This window comes from Heteronotia binoei, chromosome 2 (assembly GCF_032191835.1).
Source record: "Heteronotia binoei isolate CCM8104 ecotype False Entrance Well chromosome 2, APGP_CSIRO_Hbin_v1, whole genome shotgun sequence".
Lineage (NCBI taxonomy): Eukaryota > Metazoa > Chordata > Lepidosauria > Squamata > Gekkonidae > Heteronotia > Heteronotia binoei.
In genome coordinates this window covers 177,312,857-177,333,680 of record NC_083224.1, presented here as the reverse complement: position 1 = coordinate 177,333,680, position 20,824 = coordinate 177,312,857, and the positions used below count along the sequence as shown (strand labels likewise).

At 46.9% G+C, this 20,824-nt stretch overlaps 1 protein-coding gene across 2 annotated transcripts in view; it reads right to left on the bottom strand.

The window, feature by feature from the left end:
• The window catches only part of LINGO3 (leucine rich repeat and Ig domain containing 3), a 66,354-nt gene that overhangs the window by 2,036 nt on the left and 43,494 nt on the right, over positions 1-20,824 (bottom strand). The window contains exon 1 of one of the 2 annotated variants that reach the window (XM_060232550.1): positions 16,538-16,704. The exons of the other annotated variant lie outside the window; for it this stretch is intronic. The gene's annotated coding sequence lies outside the window, so the exon portion shown is untranslated. Of the gene's footprint in view, positions 1-16,537; positions 16,705-20,824 lie in introns of those variants that run through there. 2 annotated transcript variants of the gene reach the window in all.

Below are 20,824 nucleotides of genomic sequence, written 5' to 3'. Positions count from 1 at the left end.
ATGGTTGGCTATTGTTTGTCTCTGCTTAGCAAGCCTGATATTCCTTGGTGGTCTCTCATCCAAATATTAACCAGGGCTGACCCAGCTTAGCTTTCATGATCAGGTTATCCTTGGCTATCCAGGACAAGGCATGATAACATTAGGGCATCATAGCCAAAACATATAAGAGCTTCTTGCAAAGCATACCCAGGGAATCACAGGTTTGGCAGGACGGTGCTGTAGATATCAGTCTCTCAGTAGCTGACATTCCACCAGGAGTCTTGAAACCCTCCCAAATGAATGGAGAACATTATCATAAAAGACTACATGCCGTTTGTGCTCAATTCAACGCAAGACCCAGGCAACACAACTGTGGAATCTTGCCCCGCCTCGTCTCCAGTGGCTCTCTGAAAACATGTAGCAAAAGAGGATTGTGTCCCCCCTTCCCAAAAGGATTCACAGCTGATGTTAGGGCTGCCATCTTCCAGGTGCGTAACAAATAAATGGCTATACAGTGTTAAATAGTGTGTCAATTCCGTAATGGAATGTACACAAAAAAATCCACTAATAATCACAAAAACCCTTGCTATTATTTATTATTCTTAAAGGATGCAGTACATGCATATGCAATGTTGAACAAAATTTAGATTTAAACGTGCAGCAATAACCACGGCAATGGATGCCCCAGGTAAATCTCCATTTCGACCCTTCGTCAGGCCGTAATTCTACAGTAAAGCCTGGAGCACAAAGATGAGACTGAATAAAGTAGAATGCATATGAATGCTTCACTCCAGTCCAACCAGCACCTAACCCACCTACATTGTAGAACTGCAACTGGAAAGAATTGAGGAAATTGATGCTAGACAAACATCAGTACTTCATTTCCATTCCCAACTCCAGTCCACAGAGGAACTCCTGTTATTTCCCTTGGTGCAGCCTAGTCAATATTCCAACCAGCTCCTCAAAACTGAACACTTCCAGGGGGAGGCTGGAGTTCTCCTGGAATTACAACTGACCTCCAGACTACAGAGATCAGTTTCCCCCACGGAGGACAGCATCAGAGGGCATCATATCTTCATTGGGCCCCCAACCTCACCAGGCACTGTCCCCCAAATCTTCAGGAATGTTCTAGACTAACCCTAACAAGTGTGAAACAACTAATCAGGCTCACAAGGTCAATGGGAACAGCCAGAAAGATGGAATTTAAAATGATTTCAATATTCATAACACTTAAAAATACACTTTAGGGTTGCCAAATCTGGGCTGGGAAATTGTTAAGAGATTTGGGGGCAGAATCTGGGGAGAGCAGGGTTCGGGGAGAACTCTGTGGGGATGTGATACCATAGAGGTCGCCAGGGGTGGAATTCTAGCAGGATCTCATTTGCGTATTAAGCCACACACCCTTGATGTAGCCAATCCTCCAGGAGTTTACAAAAAAGAGCCTTGTAAGCTCCTGGAGGACTGGCTACATCAGGGGTGTGTGGCCTAATATATAAAGAAACTCCTGCTGGAATTCCACCCCTGGAGGTTGCCCTCTCATCACTCTCTCCATAGGTACTGATCTCTGTAGTCTAGAGATCAGTTGTAATTCTGGGAGAACTCCACACTCCACCTGGAAGCTGGCTACCCTAACCACAATACACTTGAATCTGCCTTTAGACACAGTCAGACCCCTTAGTCGATCAAGGTCCATATTGTCAATTCTGAGCGGCAACACTGCTCCCAAGTTTCAAGCGGAGGTCTTACCTATTACCTACTATCACAATTCTGCTAAAGTTTATAGGTTGGCCGCTTGACCAAAGAAATGTCATTTGACTCTAGATGAATATTATCGACTTGAAGCCGAGAAAGCCGCTGTGGAGGTGGCAGCTGTACCTTTCAATTTCATTCAAGCATTATTTGTTGGCAAGAATGGTGCGTCTCCCACGAGACCTGCAGCAGGCAAGGGCAGACCAAGCCCCATAGAAAGCCACCCTCCCACCTAGAACAGCCAGCCTATTCCAAGAGACATTTGTTTTTGCCAGTTGCTATTTCTTTGCCACCCTGACATAGCTCAACTTAGCACGATTTTGGAAGCTAAGCAGGGTCAGTCCTGGCTAGTATCTGGATGCGAAGCTTTTTATACCCTTCTTTGTTCTACGCTAAGAAGTTTCAAAGTGGCTTACAGTCAATCACCTTCCCATCCTTTTCCCACAACAGGCACTTGTGCAGTAGGTGGGGTTGAGACGGTTTTGAGAGAACAGTGATTGGCCCATGGTCACCCAGCAGGCTTCATGTGGAGGAGCAGGGAATCAAACTCGGTTCTCCAGATTAGAGGCAGAGGCTGGCAATGGCAAACCACCTCAGAACATTTCTGCCTTGAAAACTTTATGGGGTCACTATAAGTCAGCTGTGAGCTGACAGCACTTTTCACTACCACCATTATTTTTGCTTTTTCTTACACTTTTAAAAACTGAAGTTTCTAAATATATACTGATTCTACAGCATGTCAGGAAAAATCAATGGGAGAAGGGGGAGAAACTGGGCAGTGAATCATTCACAGTTACAGAAACCCTAACATGATTAAAAGTCAAAATAATCCATTACATTTTTAGTAACAGTCTGCTGCCTGTCACTCTGCTCAGCATAGTTTTTCCAATCCTTCCTCTAGCTCAGGGGTGGCTAAACTGTGGCTCGGGAGCCACATGTAGCTCTTTCACACATATTGTGTGGCTCTCGAAGGCCACCCCACCCCATTGGCTGGTTTGGAGAAGGCATTGCTCTCTTTAAATCAGTTCTCCAAGCCAAGGCAGCTGGAGAATGCATTCAAAGCTAAAGTTGCTTTCCATCTCTCTCTCCCTCCCTCCCTATCTTCCTTCCTTCCAGCATCTGATGCTCATGTCTTGCAGTTCTCAAACATCTGGCATATATTCTACGTGGCTCTTTTATTCAGCAAGTTTGGTCACGCCTGCTGTAGCCTAAGAAGCCTTCTCCCAACTTCAGCAGCTTCTTCTGCCAATGGAATGGTAGGATACTAGCATTGTTTCCCAATAACAATTAATTGTGTGTGTGTAATTAGCATTAATATTGTGGCTTGGCAGGAAAAACCGTTCCAAGACGAGCCTGGGAGATGCCAAAGTGGGAGAAGGAAATGGTTGGCTACTAAGAAGGGGTGAGAGCAAACAGAAGGAGGACGGAACTTTGGAGTTCCTGCCTATGCCTGGAGCACCTTCCCACCTTTCTCTCCTTTTTTTCAGCCTCTCTTGGAGTCCATCTTCTAATAGCTGGTTGCAGCCTTCTCCCCAATCTTTTAGATCCAGGATTAGAGCTTCCAAACGTCCAGATGCAGCACAGAGATCTCCCACTATTACAACTGATCCCCATATGACAGAGATCAGATTCTGTGGAGAAAATGGCTGCTTTGGAGGGTAGACTCTGTGGCATAATAAACCAAGGAGGTCCCTGCACAGGCCATGACTTCCCCAGGCTCCACCCCGCCAAATCGCCATGTATTTCCCAGCCTAGAATTGGCAGCGCTATCCAGGATCCATTCCCACTTTTCATTTTCACATCTTCCTGCTTTGGTCTCCAGCAGTAAGGGAGAACCAACAAGACTCCGGCACTATTTACAGTTGTCTGTAAAGGGGTGTTTTTGATAAGATGTCACTTCTTGGGCAGAGGTGACAAAAGCTGCAGTTGTACTGCAATGATGCAAAGGAACAAAGGCCAGATCTCTTTCATCTCTGCTCAGTCTCTTTACGCCGTACAAAAGGAAAGAATATGGTCGCCATGGCCCTGCTGCAGCTTGCAACCCATCTTAAGCACTTGCTACCCACTTGCTGACTTCACCTGCTGACCCACTTGCAGCTGCTGGAATGGCCATAGCTCTCGCAGAGGTTGTCCTAGAAAGGACAGCTTCTGGGAGAGCTCTCTCAGACCCACCCACCTCACAGGGTGTCTGTTGTGGGGGAGGAAGGTAAAGGAGATTGTAAACCGCTCTGAGACTCTGAGATTCGGAGTGGAGGCTGGGATATAAATCCAATATCATCATCTTCTTCTTCTATAAATATGTTAGAAGACGAAGGGTGTTTCATGTGCCTAGAGAGCCCTTCGTGGATATGATCTCAGTCATCCTCAAAATGCCCCAGAGAGCTTAAGGTTTGCCTAAGGCCCCCAACATCCAGAACTGCGTGGCCCAAGTTAGCACGATCTTGTCAAATCTCAGAAGCTAAGCAGGTTCATACTAAGCCCTGGTTCGTACTTAGATGGGAAGTCCAGGGCTGTTAAACAGAGGCAGGCAATGCCAAACCACCTTCTCTCACCTGGAAAGCCCTATGGGGTGAAGTAAAGACAGCTGTGATCCCAGCAGAAGCTGGGTTCAGGTAACTTTTCCATACAGAGGTAAGGTACAAACTTCTGCGGAACCACTTAATGTTAGCTGAATCTTTAAATCAGGCCCAAGTCTTGCACTTCCTCCTAGGGGACGGGTGTGATCAACTTTCCCTGGATCTTGCTAAGTTCCTATATGTTTCCGACCTTGACAGGAAGAAATTTAACACTGCTTGTATTTGAAAGAAAGTTGCCCTTAGTTAAGTATTGCCTATATCAGATAATTTTATTACTACTTTGATGGTTGTACATAGTTATTATATTGTTTTGTGATATTTTAGCTTGGTGTTGTGTTGTTGTTGTATTGTTATCGATGTGTTGTGTTGTTGTTGTTGATTGGCCTAGAGCCGTATTAAACTGACTGACTGACTGACTGACTGACTGAACTGGCTCAAGTTTGACTCAACCTTCCATCCTTCCAAGGTCGATAAAATGAGTATCCAGCTTGCTGTGGGGGGAAAGTGTAGGTGACTGGGGCAAACCACGCTGGAACAAAAGTCTGCCAAGAAGACGTTATGATGTGAGATCATCCCATGACTCAGTAATGACTCAGTGCTTGCACAGGGGACGACCTTTACCTGTTTACCTTTAAGTCAGCTGTGACTTGACAGCAATTCTCAACCCCAAGGCCCCCAACAGGTGTGTGACTAAGGCTCGATTCGCACATCACCGTGTCCTTGTGGCCCTCATGTGGCCACCAAGAGTCATTGCTCAGACACAGCGAGGAATTCTACACCTGGGACTCAAAAGTTCCCAGATGTGTGGTCTTTACTCAGATCAGACCTGTGCCACATAGGGGAAAAAGGGATCAAGCCCCTTCTGTGCCATTTTCTTGAGCTGGAACAGCACCCTAGAATTGCTATTTGCCTGATTGGAGCTGCCCAGGAACTGATGGGCCACATGTCAGAGTCCCCAGTGAAGCAGTTAGTAGCTCCCTGGGGTCAGTTATGGTTGGGGAAATGGCACATGGGAAGTCCCAAGACCACATCTGTCGACTAGGAATATGGGACAATCAGAGCATGATGTGATGTGGACAGCCAACTTCTCCCCCGCCTCCCCCAAGCCCTCCAGAAGCCAAAGGGGAGAAAAACCTCAATGAAGAAGCTGACAAAATTCTTGCACCTGGCCTATGCAAAGTGGCCAATGCTTCCTGCGCAATATTAAAAATCAGGCTGAGAGAAGCGCATACAGATGTGAGAGAGGAAGAGATTTTAATTGGGATGCCTTGTGAGCAGGGCCAGGGGCTGCACACGTGGGTCTAGTGCCCTCCTTGGCAACCAGAGCACGCTCTGGGCAGCATGCAGCCAAGAGGATTTCCTTTTCCTTGCAGTTATATATATATATCTTTGCCAGCTTTTTATCTTTGGAAAACTGCAGATTGTGGAATCCATCCTTTGTAGATTATGGATTAGCAGCAGCGGCTCACCCTTGAGCAAAAATGCAAAGGCTCGTCTTTAGATGGCTAAAAATAACATTGGACTCATTTTCTCCATTTTTACAGAGGAAAGGGGGGAAATGCAGGAATTCTCCCCCCCCCCCAATTTAATTTTCCTCTCTCTTTTGCTATCCTCGCTCTCTGTTATATAACACATTGCACATTCTGGCATTGGCAAGAAAGAGCTGGGTGGGTTCCTAGCTCAGCCCAACTCTCTACAAGGCTTTTTGGAAATGTGCGCTCTGTCTCTCTGCCTCTATTTTCCTCATCCGTAAAATGGGATGACAGCAAGACTGTAGTGCTCAGTCTACAGATCATTTCCAAACGTTTTGATTGATTAAATGGGAATCTCAACGAACTGAGCAGTGTTTTTAAAATTATTTAAACGTCAATGCTCATAAGCAATGTTCCCCTCTAAGCTGCAGAGTCTTGTGAGCAAAAATTCTACTTTGTGAGCTACTGGCATTAAAGTTATGAGCTACTGCATAAATTATTGTGCTCTGGCGTCATCCTTCCTGAGCTAAGACAAAAATATGTGAGCTGAAGGCTGAAAATCTGTGAGCTAGCTCATGCTGATTCAGCCTAGAGGGAACACTGCTCATAAGGACTTTTGTAGAAGAGGCATTCCTCTCACCCAGGAGGGAATGCCTCTTCTGAGATAGAAACGGTGGTTTCATGCATCATCTCAAAACAGGGAATGCTTTGACTTTCATAGTGTATTATTCTTGTGCATATTCAGGTTAATTTCAGTGATTAATTTATCAATAAAATCGAGACCAATCTTCTGAAATTTCTTTCAACAGAGCACAACAAGAGTCCAGTGGCACTTTAACAAAATTTATTCTGTCATAAACTACTGTAAGATGCATGCAGTGTGCATCCATTAGACAAACACATTTATACTAAAAGCTACAAACAACAGAAAAGCAGAATATAAATGCATCTGCCCAAGAGGAGCAGTTTATGCATCGGATGATGTGAGCTCTGACTCAGGAAAGCTTATGCTGAGACACATGCTGTTTGGCATAGTGGTTGACTGGACTCTTATCTGGGAAAACCAGGTTTGATTCCTCACTCCTCCACGTGCAGCAGCTGGAATGGCCTTGGGTTAGCCATAGCTCTCGCAGAGTTGTCCTTGAATGGGCAGCTTCTGTGAGAGCTCTCAGCCCCACCCACCTCACAGGGTGTCTGTTGTGGGGGAAGAAGATAAAGGATATTGTAAACTGTTCTGAGTCACTGATTTAGAGAGAAGGCAGGGTATAAATCTATGGTCTTCTTGTCTTTAAAGGGCAACTGGAGCCGTATTTTGCTGCCTACAAGCTACTACTACTGGTCTGGAAATATCTTCTTTAGTTAAGTAACAACCCCAATTAACAGCTTAAAACCTAAATTTATGCCTGGGGTGGGGAGAGGAAAAGAGAGGGATGCATAAAACATAATAAACACATGCAAGCTTTAGGGCTGTTCCAGCTGGAGAGGGGAGGGCAGCTCTTGGATGGAGCACGGCACAAGGAGGTTTGCTTGGTACTGAGAACTACCTTATTCTCAAGGCAGTCTAAAGGTTTCTGGAAGCAGAATTTCTCCGATGTCTCTTCCAGACAGACATAAAATCTGGGTTGCCAGCTATGGGTTGGAGAATACATGGAGATTTTGGGGGTGGAGCCTCGGGAGGGGGTGGGGTTTGGGGAGTGACCTCAGCAGGATATAATGTCATATAGTCCTCCTTCCAAAGCAGCCATTTGTTCCGGGGGAACCGATCTCTGTTGTCTGGAGACCATTTGTCTCCAGCCCTCACCTGGAGGCTGGCAGGGGAATCTCCAGCCCTTACCCCGGAGGCTGGCAAATCTACTTTAGCTCTAGCTTTCTTCCCAAACTGGAGTACCTCCCAAACTTGTTTGTTTGTTCTTCAGACCATCTATACCATCATGTGATTCTTCAGGGCTTCCTCTGTTTCCCTGCAATCCATCCCAAACTAGCTTTGTTACAATTTTTCCAAAGTGTGATTGGTCACTGTGCAGATTTTTTAACTGGAACCATTCACTTGTGTCCTCCACCACCAACTCCCTGCAGTACCACCAATGGAGTTTCTGTCTCCTTTTTAAAAACATGGGCAATTGCTATTATTGCTTAAGGCAGGGGTGTCAATTATATGCCCCTGGGCCATATTTGCCCCTCCCTCGCAGGGCCCTAAGTTGGCCTGTTGAGCAACTGGCCTTCTGCTGCTTCCTCCTTCCTGTTTCTTGCATCACAGCTCTTTTTGCCCAGTCTTGTCTATTTCCTGCATTGCAGAGGGCAGAGAAAAAGTCTTCCCTCGATTGGCCAAGGGAGGGAAAAAGCCAGAGAAAGCCTTCCCTCGATTGGCTGCGGGCTCCTCCACCTTTTCCTCCTTTTCTGGGGAGGGAAGGAGAGGAAAAGAGTCAGAGGAGGGGGGGGGATGGCATCCTCTGGCAGCAGACCAACAAAGTTTTATTGCAGGTACAAGTACACTTCTTCAGAGAGAGAGAGAGAAATGGGGAGGAGGAGGAGAGAAAGAGAGCTGGGGGAGGAATGGGGGGGAGGGAGAGCCAGAAACAGCAAGCCAGAGAGAGAGCAAGAGAAAAAAATGGTTTAAGACAGGTGTTTAAGACAAACAATGTTTTATTCCGGATAGGTTTTGTGTGGCTGCACACTTCTTCAGAGAGAAAGAGAGAGAGGGGAGAGAAAGTCAGAGAGAGAGAGAGAGAATGGAGTCCGGTGTTTAAGACCAACAACGTTTTATTCCTGGTATAAGCTTTGTGTGCCTGCACACTTCTTCAGAGAGAGACAGACAGACAACATTATTCCAGTTATAAGCTTTCATTTCTTCAAAGAGAGAGTGCCTGCTGTCACACATAAAATAATCCACTTTCAGTGCACCTTCCAACTGAATTTTGCCCATTCACACAGTAAATTCTAGTTGGAAAGTGTATTGATTTTGTGTGTGTGTGACCACAACCAGAGGGGGGGAAGGGAAGGAAAGAGCCAGAGAGAGCAAGCCAGAGACACCCCCCCCCCCATTTCCATTTCTTACAGATGGGGGAGAACCCTAATAGCACAGCTTGCATTTGTTATAAGTGGAAGAGAGCAAGAGTCCAGTAGCCCCTTAACAACTACCAAATTTGTGACAGGGCATAATCTTTCATGAGTCACAGCTCACTTCTTCAGATACAACAAGAATGTGAGTCCATCTGTCCTTATATCTCGGAGAGTAAACTGATTTCAGAAACCAACTGGCAATAGCAGGCTTGGTAATGAGAGAAGAAACCTAGGTTTCAGTTCAGTCCAGGAGGATGCATTTCCTTCAGCTTGATTATCAGTTGCAACTCAGCAGTCTCTATAATCTCCCTTTCGAATTCCTTTATAAGAGAACTGCTACTCCTGGAGCAGCAACTGAATGTCTTGGAAGGTTAAAATGTTCCCTCACTGGTTTTTCAGTGTTGTGGTTTCTAACAGCATTAGAAAAGAGCAAGACTCTTAACAGCACCTTAAAAACTGATAAAACTGATATGAGCTTTTATGAGTCACTCCTCACTTATTCAGACTTATTTCCATTTATTCTTTGCATCTTCCAGGCCTGAATCCTCCTGTACCAATTTGAGACCTAGGTTTCCTGTCTTATTACGGATCTTCATGCCTTCTACCCCTCTGCAAGCCTGCTATTCTACCCCTCTGCAAGCCCCTCTGCCTTCTACCCCTCTGCAAGCTGCCATTCAGCTTCTGAAATCATCTTTATAAAGTTTATATCTCCTGTACTTGGCATTACATTTTACAGCACACATGGCCTGGCCCAACAAAGTGATATTTATGTCAGATTCCTCCTTTGTAACGAATGAGTTTGACACCCCTGGTTTAAGGCATCATACCATCATTTTGGGAGTGGGGAGCTCTTGTGCAGCACAGGGAAAGGAAAATGCTGTGCACAAGGAGGTACTGAGGAAAGCGTGGAGCATACCCTTATAACAGATAGTGAATTGCTGCGGGGGATGCCTCTGCATTTGTGATGGCAGTGAGCATGCTATTGGGGAATCGTTGTCATGTGTAGGCGACCAAACCTAAGCAGAAACTACACCGATCAAGGATGGCTGTTCTTCAGCCTATCTACCTGGGAGATGAATTAATCTGAATAATATTAATCCCCTGGATTCTCCATCTTGCCTTTAAATTGGCTACCTCCCAGTTCTCTGTTAAGGTGCATAACTTTTAGCTTAAAATGCCAGGTAAAGTTTGCCAAGAGCTCTCCGGTGAATCACAGCCAGCCAAGATGACTCCTTGCTTTTTCTTCACTTGTAAATAAGCTCTCAAGCACTATCCTTTGACATTCTTCTTCAACCATAGTTATCCTGGGCAGGCACTTCTCCAACACTCTCTGAAGTCCCCCCCCCCCCTTCCATTCTCCTTCTTCACTTTTCCCCTCCTGTCATCTAACAGTCAGGGCTGCTTCTGGTGTATTTAAAGAAATGCTTATTATTCATTTTCTAAAATATCATTAGCAATTTTATTCCTTTACGTCCTTCTTACTCCCCCTCTTACACTCACACACAGAATTTTTAAAAAATCCAGCTCAGGGTCTGGTATTACCACAGGGACCTATTTAAAAATAACTCTATCTTCTTTGCAGCTTTTATAAACCACCCAACCCACCTCCCTTCGTGAGGTACGCTTGGGCCTGCAGAAGGTAACCACAGCAGACACTTTCGGATGTTCCAGAGAGGAAAAGAAAAACATCCAATGATTGAACTCCAAAATGCCTTCAGTAAAAAACAAAGGCATACAAATTCACAGTTTCAGAACTGGAGTGAGAATTCCTCTTCAGTCCCAACCCTATTTAGTTTTTAAATCCAAAAACTGAACATTCCCCAGCCTCTACTCCCTTGTCACCCCTCAGCAAACTTCCTCCCCATATTAACAGCTCCCTCAATCCTGGCTGCTGACCCACCAGCCTTCCCCTCATTCTTTTTTGCGAAGGCCACTCCATAAATACAGCCCTGGGTCATATTTAACGGAAAAGGCAATGCCATTCCCTTTTCTTTGGGATGGAACATTCCATGGCTCATGTTACCAAGTGGCTAAACAAGGCTGGGGAATTTCATTAGGGCACTGCCTCATTCCCCCCACCCCATCAGAGAAGGGATTTGGAAGCCCCAATGAGTGAGGAGGTGGAAATTCTTTGTAAAGGCTGCGTCTAGCCTCAATTAATTAAAGGCTAAAATAGATGGCTGTGTCACTCTTTGTCCATGCCATCACTGTGGGGACCAACTGAAAACCACACAGTTTAATTCTGAGAAAAGGTCTTCAGAGAGATAAACTGGTATGTTGTGCTGGCTGGAGGGAAGACCTTTGACTAGGGAAACTGTTGTTCAAATCCCCACCAGATGTAGGCCAGGGGTATCTAATCTTTTTGAACATATGTCCACCTTTGGAACTCTGACATAGTATGGTGGGCACAGCCACAAAATGGCTGCCAGAGGAGGTGGAGCCAGTCAAAAAATGGCTGCCACAGTGTACCTTCTATCTTAACATGAAGATCCTTCTGCTGTGGTGGCAGCTGTCAAAGCAATGTTTTTAAAAATCTGCACAACCAATAGCTCCACCCACTTTCTAAAAACACTTGACCGACACAGGAAATGACAGTGAGTGCCATGACACCCACAGTTACCATGTTGGGAACCTGGGGTAGGGTCTGGAAAAACTAAAATTCAAAGCCCGCACTCTAACATGAAGCTCGCTGGGTGACCTTGACCAGTCACTCTCTCAGCCTAAAGTACCTCACAGAGTTGTTGTGAGGATGAAACAGAGGAAAGGAGAGGGATGTAAGCCATCCTGAGAACCTTGAGGAAAGAGTAGACTTTTTAAAAAACCCAAATAAATAAATACACCATAAATTTGGGTGAGCTTGGGTCAACCTCTGTCTGCTCAGTCTTATCTACCTCACCAGGGTTTACAGTGACGATAAAAAAGGGTAGGGAACAGTTCTGGAGCAACCATCTTTTTTGTTTTGCTTGGGCAAGATGGCCTCATCAAGGACAGCTTCCTTTGCCTCCCTGCTCCAGAAGAACAAGAGTGGGTATTCCTGCTGAGCAGGGCTTTTTTTTGTAGAAAAAGCCCTGTGGGAATTCATTTGCATATTAGGCCACACACTCCTGACACCAAGCCAGCCAGAACTGCGTTCCAGCTCAAAAAACAGCCCTACTGCTGAGTGTTTGGTTGGCATGAGCCAAGTGCTGGAAGAAACTCTAGGATTGTAGAGAGGTCTCCTTCACCCTCAACTTCAAAATGCTTGAAGAAAGGCCTTGAAGGGAAGACCAGCTTCCTTAACAAGACAGCTAAATGGACAACAACTGTTTGCCTCAAAGCCCACTCATCTACCTTATGGGCCGTGATGTGCTTGCTAAGGAGCCAACCTCCAGGTGATGGCTGGAGATTTCCTGACAACAAAGGTAAGTTCCTCTGGAGAAAATGGTTGCTCTGGAGGGCATTCTACCCTGCTGCAATCTCCAAACCATACCCTTCCCAGTTTCCATACCCTCAAACCTCCAGGAATTTCCCAAACTAGAGTTGGCAGCTGGGGGAGGGACAATTGGTGCAAGCTTCCCTCTACAGCACTTACTTTGCTTTAAAACTGGGACTTTCATCTTGTCATCACAGTCTCGGAACCCAAGGACAGTTCTATGGGGACAATACCTCTTCTGCCCTGTCAGGCTCAGGGAGTCAGAAGCTTCAGCCTCAAAGGGGACTTGTACGACACTCTCCCTCAGGTTCAGGCAGAGATGCCAGCCTCTAAGTGGGGCCTGGAGATCCCCCAGAATTACAACTCATTTTTGGACTACAGAGATCAATTTCCCTAGAGAAAATGGATGTTTTGAAGGGTAGACTTTATAGCATTGTATCCCATTGAGCCCCGTGGCACAGAGTGGTAAAGCTGCAGTACTGCAGTCGGAGCCCTCTGCTCACGACCTGAGTTCGATCCCAGCGAAAGCTAGTTCAGGTAGCCGGCTCCAGGTTGACTCAGCCTTCCATCCTTCCGAGGTCAGTAAAATGAGTCCCCAGCTTGCTGAGGGGAAAGTGTAGATGATTGGGGAAGGCAATGGCAAACCACCCTGTAAAAAGTCTGCCGTGAAAATGTTGTGAAAGCAACGTCACCCCAGAGTTGAAAACAACTGGTGCTTGCACAGGGGTCTACCTTTACCCCACTGAGGCCCTTGTCCTCTCCAAGCTCCATCCCCAAATCTCCAAGAGTTTCCCAATCCAGATCTGGCAACCCTATCTACCCACCCCCTGCCAGTGGGCTGGGGGACCTGAAAATCCTAAATTCAGGCACCAGCCCAATAGACTAGATCAGGGGTGTCAAACATGCGACCCGGGGGCCTATCAGGCACCCAAGCAACTAGCTGTCATCTGCTTCCTTCTTCCTCTCTCTTGCTCCCTTCTGCTTAGCAGCTTGCTTTGCAAGGCTTGCTCAATTGTATAAAAGCTACAGAGCACAGCTTCTATTTTCTCCATTGGCTGAGGCTCCTCCCATGGTGAAGAAGAGGGGGAAGGATAGTTTGCTTTGCCAGCCCCTCTCAATCACACAGCAGAGCTACTGAGTCAAGCTTCTCTTCCTTCTGTTGGCTGAGGCTCCTCCCTCTCCTGGTCCCCTGGAAAAGCAAAGAAAGAACTAGAGCTTCCTTTGCCTAGTTCCCTGATTCCCATGGGAGAAATACAAAGAAAACACCTTTAAGACCAACAAGTGCTAATGTTTTAAACATGTTTTAAGTGTTTTTTTTTTAAAAAAATCTTTAATTGTGTTTGTGTCCATTATAAAGTTTTTATCTCTGCTACCTAATCTTAAATAGGTACACACGTGGCCCAGCCCGACAAGGTCTCATTCATGTCAGATCCGGCTCTCATAACAAATAAGTTTGACACCCCTGGGCTAGATGATGCCCCCAGACACCAGGAGGCATTCAGAAGGGCTTGCAGTCTCTCTTGATAACATGCTTTCCTATGCCTAAACCGCTTTTGTTGCCCTCCCCCATTAATTTTGTAAAAAGTCTGTACTCAGCTTCTAACTACACTTGAGACAGTTCTCCAACATATAATCCATAAAACACAATGATAAAATCATTAACAGTACATCAAACACATAGAAATAGATTTAGCTGCTTATTCCACCATCGCCGCCACCACCCTGCTTCAAAATGAAGGTTTAAGCAGACAGAACTGAGGCCTGCAACTGTCCCCCCCGACACAATTCTCCCTGTTGCTCACCCACACAATGTTCACAAGAGAAAGCCCAAGAATTTTCCAGCTTGCCCCTCACATCTCAGTAGGGTTGTCAATCTCCAGCTGAGAACAGGGGATCCCTGGTTTGGAAGCTCTCCAGGGTTATCAGAAAGTGAGAGGGGGGAATGTTTGCTGGGCACTCCATTATACCCTATGGAGACAGGTCCCCATAGGGTATAATGGAGAATTGATCCATGGGTATATGGGGCTCTGGACAGGCTGTTTTTTTGAGATAGAGGCACCAAATTTTCAGTATAGCATCTGCTGCCTCTCCTCAACCCTCCCCCCAAAGTTTCAAAAAGATTGGACCAAGGAAGTCAATTCTATGTGCCCCCAAAGAAGGTGCCCCCATCCTCCATTATATCCAATGGAGCAAACACATTTAAAAAGGAGTGCAGTCCTTTTAAACGTGATGGCCAGAACTCCCTTCAGAGCTCAATCATGCTTGTCAGAACCTTGCTCCTGGCTCCACCCTCGAAGTCTCCAGTTGGACCTGACAACCCTACATCTTGGTCAAGCCAGGAAGAAGACTCCTGCCTTAACTGAGGACTGAAAAAACTCCAGATTGCAACCTTTCAATTCACTTTCAAGATGCAGAAGGTTCAGGTACACATACCCCTCCATACACATAGCTCTCATTAGTACATTCTACCCTATCAGATGGGAAAAGGGGTTGAACTCTCTGCCTCCCCAGAACTCTTCCCAATTTGACTCATTCATCACAGAGCCGTATCAGATTGCAAAGGATTCTGGGACATAATGTGAGGCACACAGTCCATTCATACATGGTGCAAGCTGGGCTTCATTGTTGACCCACTCCAAGCTCAGGGCCTTGAAACGCATCCCAGGAGTCTTTCACATGGAGATTTTCTCATGTTTCTGGCACCAAATTGCAGCCATTTTCCCTGCAACACTGTCCCTTTGCTGTCTCTCCATGGTTTCCTCACCATGCGTTCTCTAAATGGGTTGTTTAGGAAGGTACAGAGAAATGAGGAAAGTGTGGAAAAACAACAGTTTTGTGAGGAAGTTTGTGAAAAGGGGATAATGCTGTAGTTCAGCCCTGATACCACAACAAAACCTTCATGTGAAAGACCCACACACGCTCTCATAGCTGCACACCACATGAGAATATCTCTTGTGAAACGCAGCTGAGGGAAGCCTCTCTGCCATTTCTGGCATGTGCACAGGAAACCATAAACAGGTTCCCGAGAACATAAATTTGAAATCCACAGACTGGATAAGGGGGTCAGGCTATCGCCTCCTCTCCCTTGAGCCTCCAATTTGCCCTCTGTGAGAGTTGCTTCAGCTGCCACAGGGTTGCCCCCTCCTTCCCTCTATGTCACAGTTGTAAGAGAACGACAGAAACAGGTCAGCGGCAGACACGGGCCATGAATACCCTTATGTCAGCCCTCTGGAAACTCATCACAAGGGTATTGTTTTAAAGCCATATCCAGGAAAATGAACTGTATTTTTTTTTAAAGCCTGACATTAAAATACAAATCACTGACCCCGTGAAACAAATGACTGTTTCTTCACTTTCTGAATAGTCACCTCAAACAAAAGTGCTTCTCTGTATATTTCTGAAATGCTCAAGCCTGGACTTCACAACTCCCTGGAGAAGGGAAGGAATGCTAACTGGAAGTGGGATGAGCTTTGAGCAAACATAAGAGAAGCCATGTTGAATCAGGCCAATGGCCCATCCAGTCCAACACTCTGTGTCACACAGTAGCAAAAAAACCCAGGCACCAACAGGAGGTCCATCAGTGGGGCCAGGACGCTAGAAGCCCTCCCACTGTGCCCCCCCCACAAGCACCAAGAATACAGAACACCACTGTCCCAGACAGAGTTCCAACAATACGCTGTGGCTAATAGCCACTGATGGACCTCTGCTCCATATGTTTATCCAATCCCCTCTTGAAACAAGCACTGTGCTGAGAACCCTTCAGAAGATGTGTTTGCTACCCATTTTTCATGAGCCTACATTGTTCATCCAAGAATTCCTTGCGAGAGATGCCAACTGCCTTTTCTTGTATTCTGGGGTTTGGCCCCTGAAGGCTGACAGTGCAGGAACAAAAAATTACAGCGGCGTTCACATACTAATGCAGCGCTACCCTTGGCTCACACAGATCCTCCCCTTCGCTGCATCCTACAAGCGGCAGGGATGCAAGGCAAGCGGTCTCCGGCACGTGGATGCACCTCCGTTTCCCCGGCATGCAACAAGCAGTTCATCAGAGCAGCACCTGCGTTCCTTGCCAGTGCTCTACCTCAACCAGGAGAAGGAACAATAATGAGAGATAGAATGCTATTCCAGTGAGAACGCCTTGCCGCTAGGACCCTGCCTCCACATATCTAGGACAAGGGTTCCAAGCTAGAAGGCAGAGTGCTGAGGCTGTCTTGGAACCCCAACATCGCATTTGAGAAATTAAACACTGACACAAACATTGCAGGTAACCCTACCTGCAGGTTCCTCACCTTATTCCCTGGAGCGTGGCACGCTCCCGAGGGGCATCGCACGCTGCTCTCATTTCCATGCAACCAACAGCCAGTCGGGTTTGCCCAAAACTTTCCAGGCCTGGGGGCAGCACGCATGAGAGGTCAAAGCGTTTTTTTGTGCCCCACATTCTCTCGCCGTCCCAACACTAAAGGCGTACGATTCCCAGCAATCTCTCCAGGTCTTCGTCTCTTCTATCGTATCTTCACAAGCAAACAGAGCTCCTTTTGCACACGGGGATCTCGCCGCACTGCCTGGGGGGACTCCTTCACTCGCCGCACGGTGCCGGGCAACCGAGGCAGGACATCTGCCTGCACCTATCAGCCCCACAGCCCCCAAACTCGGTGGCTCATCATTAGGTATGCGGGTCCCACACCGCCTGCACAAATTGCAACCCGGCTCTTCTTTGTTCTCTCTAATACGAGACAGCCCGAGACGGCTGCTGTCAGCGCCGCATTCTTACTCGCTCTGCCAGATTAAAATTGGCAGCAAGAAGGGGTGGGGCAGTGGGGGGGGGGAAAGAAACGTATGCACAGAGTGTGAGGGCAAAGTGGGTCTGTTGCACCACAGCTGGATGATAAAGGGGACTCAGAGGGAAGGGGCATCTATATTTGAAAGCACTGGCAGGATCAGCGCACCACTCCAAGAACACCAGTTTTGGCTTTGTCTCTCCCTCGCCTGTGCCATCCAAACCACATCTGTGGGCGCCCCCCCCTTAATGATTGCATGCTGCAAATGGCACCTTAGCAAGATGTTTGCTTGAACAAGGGAATGAATGATGCCCGTACGAGCCTACGGCTTATCTGTGTACAAATTGCGCATTCTTGGGAGGGAGAAAACAAAACACGATCCAAACACCCAAAGGGTAAGAAGAAAGGAGAACGGTGATTGGACAACATGCTTCACAGGAAAGAAAAGAACACGGCCAAGTGATAAGAACAGACAAGCCTCCAAGAGAGCTCTGGCCTAGGGGGAAGGTTTAGGGTAGATTCTCCCAGGGGGCAGACGTACAGAGAGATGTTTGTCAGAACGGATCAGCCAGCCAGCTTGCTCCAGGATGTTCCCCTAAGCCAAGGGGTCCGCGCACCCCCCTACTGCTCCACAGGCCTTCTCCAGCCTCGCTCAAGAGACTCCCTTCGTGCTCAAATGCACATCCCATCTCCACCCCCACAACTCACTCCTCTTCAGTGCTTGGCAGCTCTTAAATTACCTTCCAGGTGTTCTCCTGCAGAAGAGATTTTGCTCCAAACACAGTCTCATCTTCTGAAAACCGCTGAAATGATGCCATTTCGGATTGTCCCCTCCAGTTCTGTACATCACCTAGTGTGTCATACAGAACTTGCCCTAACCACTGTAGTAACCTGGACAACATACTAGGACGGTGCACTCTTTCTGCCTGGCTTTTCACACCCCAATAGATTATTTCTGTCTTTTCTTTAAAAACTAATTCATCTCTTCTGCTTACCACCCACGGCTTTCCGTCCAGGTACAGCCCGGCTTAGCTTCAACAAAGCTGCTGAATAAGAGGCTCCCGGACTATTTGCTGGGCCCTTCAGGGCATCCTCTACCCTCTTCATTCTTGCTGTCTTGGCAGCTGGCTGGCCCCTGCTGGCACGGCTGACCTATTTTTTCACCCTGCCTCTCTCATGCTCAAGAGGCCCTTCCGAAACAGTAAGATACAACAACAAAAAACCCCAATTCCAAATAAGGCTACAAATCCATCACACACATACACACAAAAGCAGAACACAGCAGAACAACTAACAGCTTAGAAGTGCCTCTCAGAGAATTCTGGCAGGGCCTCAAATCCAGAAGGGGCTTCTGTGCTTCTCCCTGTTTCTGAGACTGAAACTCCATGTCCATTTCCCTCCTAGCCTTGCTCTTCTTTAGGTACCCTTCCAGTCTAGAGACCCCTTGGGCCCACCCTGGATTCTGCTTGGGTGTGTTGGGGGGGGGGGCAAGGAGAGAAGGGAAACCTTGACCGCATGCTTTGGGATGCCAAACTGGTCAGAATGCTAACCTTGTAGCTGGTTGCTAGAAGCAGAAGACACAGATGTGTTTTCAGCTGAGCTGATTCTGTTGGTAGACAGGCTTGTGCCGCAACACTACCCACCGTGCATGCGTACCACAGCTACCTGTTACAGATGAGTGGATGCCATTGTTTCCTCCAGCAAGCGGTTCCAAACAAGCCATCTCGAAAGGGAACAGGGAAGGGCCAAGGGACCTTCCTCATCAGAGCATGGCAGGATGGGGGTAAGGGATCAGAGGAGCACCTGGGGTCCAAGATGCTGATTTCCTAGGGTGCTGGCCTTCTGAAGGCAACGAATTGGGCATCCCTTGTGACCCGGTGACGTTATTGGTGTGTGGGAGGAGGGACACCAGAAGTTGGACTTGCCCAGGATACCAGAAGATGTCAAGGATATCTAGAAGAAGAAAATTTGGGATTTATATCCTGCCCTATACTCTGAATCTCAGCGTCTCACAACGGTCACAATCTCCTTTACCTTCCCCCCCCACACACACACACACAACAAGACACCCAGTGAGGTAGGTGGGACTGAGAGAGCTTTTAAAGCAGCTGCCCTTTCAAGGACAACTCCTACAAGAGCTATGGCTGACCCAAGGCCATTCCAGCAGCTGCAAGTGGAGGGGTGGGGAATCAAACCGAGTTCTCCCAGATAAGAATCCGTGCACTTAACCCCTACGTTAAACTGGCTCTAGGGCCAGCCCTGCCAGAAAGCAACAGCTGCTCTGATTGGACAGGAGCAGAAAAGCCAACCCATAATTCTTTATGACCACCTCTACAAATCACTATTCCATTATCATGTGATCTCTGGCAGCAAAATTTCTTTTGGTTCAATCCAAAGTCTACATGGGCCAGAGCCTCGGTTCAACAATGGAGAGATTATCAGTGCAGAAAACATCACTTCTCATTTTGCCCCCTGGACAGTTATTTTAATGTTGATCAGGATTTTTTTTTTAAAAGGTCAGGAACAAGGGACTAGGACTGGAAAGAGAGTCTGACAGCACTGCACTCTGACATGGCCTGGCAGAGCCTCCATGTTCTAAATGTCTGACATGCCGCTGGTCATAATAACAACTTGTTACTGAGACCATGACAAATCTGCAGCGTTAATTCTGATGCCAAATTGGTCAAGAATCAAGGCACTTATGGAGACCATAAAGAAAAGTGGCTCAGCCAAGTGACCAGCTGACAGTCCTTTTCAGTCCAAGGGGACAGGACGGATGGATAAGGATAGGGACGGAGTCAGTTTGGTGTAGTGGTTAAGTGCATGGACTCTTATCTGGGAGAACCAGGTTTGATTCCCCACTCCTCCACTTGCAGCTGCTGGGAATGACCTTAGGTCAGCCATAGCTATTGCAGAGGTTATCCTTGAAAGGGCAGCTTCTGTGAGAGCTCTCTCAGCTCCACCTACCTCACAGGGAGTCTGTTTTGGGGAGGAAGGTAAAGGAGACTGTGAGCCACTCTGAGATTCAGATTGAAGGGCAGAGTAGAAATCCAGTATCATCTTCTACCCTTCCAAAGTAGGAAATGGCAGCTTTGAAAGGTGGACTCTATGGTATACAGTAAAGTCTAGGCTACAGAGGGCTTCAGTTATTCTTATGGTATACCACAGAGATGAGGAGTAACTAACTGCCTGTTACCTGTAAAGATACTAAAGGCCAGAGGCTAGTTGGGGATTAAGAGATGGACAGGCCTTCTGTTGGCTGGCGTAAATAGAATCATAGAGTTGGAAGGGACCTCCAGGATCATCTAGTCCAAAACCCAACCCCTCATGTGGGTCTTCAGAGAGGATTTTTCTCCTTGATACCAGGAAAAACCTGAAGAGGTTCCGTAGGTTGTATGGAATGTAACTAGATAGCAGTCTGTTATACTAGCACATATCATTATAATCATTATGATATACAAAACACGCATACAGAAGCCAACAAGTGATATACGGTGGTAGGAAAAGGCAGGGGGAAGTGATGTGAGGTGGAAAATGTAAAATTTGAACTTGGTAAGATGAAGTGACCTCACAGGAACAGGAAGAATTGAAGGAGCTCATTTTTACCTGAATGTTATATCACAGGTGATGGGATCAGAGGACACAACATCACGTCCCTGCTAAGTTCTCCCTTTCCAAAACTCACTCACTCCAGGCCCTGCCCCCAAATCTCCAGAAATTTCTCAAACTGGAGTTGGCATCCCAGGGCTTTTTGTAGCAGGAACTCCTTTGCATATTAGGCCACACCTCCCTGATGTA